This window comes from Microtus ochrogaster, chromosome X (assembly GCF_000317375.1).
Source record: "Microtus ochrogaster isolate Prairie Vole_2 chromosome X, MicOch1.0, whole genome shotgun sequence".
NCBI classification, from domain to species: domain Eukaryota; kingdom Metazoa; phylum Chordata; class Mammalia; order Rodentia; family Cricetidae; genus Microtus; species Microtus ochrogaster.
In genome coordinates, this window is record NC_022026.1 from 58,626,280 (window position 1) to 58,628,246 (window position 1,967).

General features: G+C 45.4%; 1 protein-coding gene across 1 annotated transcript in view; it reads right to left on the reverse strand.

The window, feature by feature from the left end:
* LOC101980168 (spindlin-2B-like) overlaps positions 1 to 1,967 on the reverse strand; it is a 7,845-nt gene that overhangs the window by 4,647 nt on the left and 1,231 nt on the right. The window lies entirely within an intron of this gene.

Consider the following 1,967-nt stretch of genomic DNA (forward strand, 5'->3'; position numbering starts at 1 on the left):
GGGGAAGGGGGGAAGGAAGGGAAGTGGGAAGAGGGGAGGAGGTGGAAATTTTCAATAAAAAAATAATAAAAACCTGGAAAAAAAGAATTTGAGAGACAGCAAGGAGGGTGCATGGAAATGATTAGTGGAGGGGAAAAGAAACATGAAAATGATGAAATTGTGTTGTAATTTTAAATATAAAAATTAAATAATAAAATTAATTCTCTGAGACAATAAAAAGATCAAAAAAATAGAGGGAAAGAGCAAACAAAGGAATTTGAGAAATGGACTGCTAATGTTTACTTCTGCTGTCCTTATACAAGAGATATTTCAAAGATGCCCTACAGTGTTGTGTGGGAAAACAGAGAATTGAATATTTCCTAAATTTCAATGCACAAATAAATCAACTGAAGACATTACAAAAAATAAAAATAAAATCTTTCCAAGGTGAAAATGTTGTCAACCCTTCCTTCCTTGTATCCCTGTTGGGAGATGGGTTTTATGCCAGGGCGTTTATGTGATATGAACTTACCAGAAGTCTAACCAGATGCAGAACACAGCAGAACCACAACCAAACAACAAAACAAGGAAGCTAGCAGAAGTACTCCCCAGAGGAACTGCTGGTGTTGTCTGAGAAAAACCACATGATGTAGGAAAGACAACTAAGGCTGCCCTTGTGAGGTGTGCTTGTCGTGTGTCATTTTTGAGGCAATCAATCTATAGAGTCAACGCTTGCTCGGTGGTGAGCATCGATGAGGTTTAGCACTTTCTTTCAGTGTCTGGCAAATCCTTGCTTGCTCCAAGTGTGTCTTTAGGAAGACTCCCACAGCATGAACCAGAAGAACAGTTCTCTTGGGAGGCAACAGGTGAAGGAGGAGGCAGAGCACACACAGTGTTCTCAGAGGGACTTTGGACGGTTGGGGAATGACAACAGAGATCAGAAGAGGAGGACAGAGACCCATGTCCTGAACTCCACAGTTGTGAGACACTTTCCTGGCATTCCCAATTCCTCTTCTCACAGAGCCCAGCCCTTCCAAAGAGCAGTTTCCTGCAAAAGGAGTTAGTTAGGCAAACCCACAATCCCCAGCCCTACCCCCATCCCCAGGTAATACCACCCTCTTGCAAAAGAGAGGTGCACACATCTCCATCACGGGTTGCTGTGAGTATAAAAAGGAAGGGGAATCTGGTTTGGGTAGGACGTACCTAGACAATATCAGTTGCTACAGGCTTTTCAGGGAGTCTAACCAGAATGCGATGCCCAAAGAATGGCAGGTTCCCTTTGCCTGGGTACTGAATGGAGCCAGCCAGCTGTGACAGAGCATGGACAACCACGTTCTCTCTACACCATGGAGACATCAGGCACAGCCATCACATGCCCCAGCCTCCCAGGGAAGCAAGGACGATTCCGGCAAGCAGAAGGACAGAATCAGGACTGCTATTTCTGGATTCACCAAGGATCCATTTTCCCAAAGAAAGTACTTTCCCTTTGCCCAGAGCTAGCCATGAATTCTTGGTAGTTGCTTAGGCTTCAGACTGTGTCAGACTCTCTGAAAACAGACAATCCTGATGTGTAGATAGAATCTTGACATTGGCTTCCGTTTTCCCAGTAGGCCCTTAGAAAGGACATTCAGTGATCCTCTAACATGGGTGCTTTGCTTGACAGCTGACCATGGCCACTATGGAGAACCAGACAGTAGAAGGTAGATGTATGAGGCGATTCTTCTTGTAAAGCTCCTTCAAGTTAAGCCTATAGTGTACCATGGCCTATGTGTGGGTCCCCCTGACCTCTGAAGTCCCGGAGGCTCTCCTCAGGGACCTCCCTGCCCAGCAGACCTTTCCTACCCTTCCTGTGTCCCTCTTCACACTGCTGTGTGTATTCTCCTACAGGAGTTCCTTTGGTTTTCTGAAAGCCAGAAGGTGCCAGAAGGCTTCACTCTGTTACCCCTCTTGCCCTTCCCAATCCATGTTTCTTCCTTCACTCTATCTCA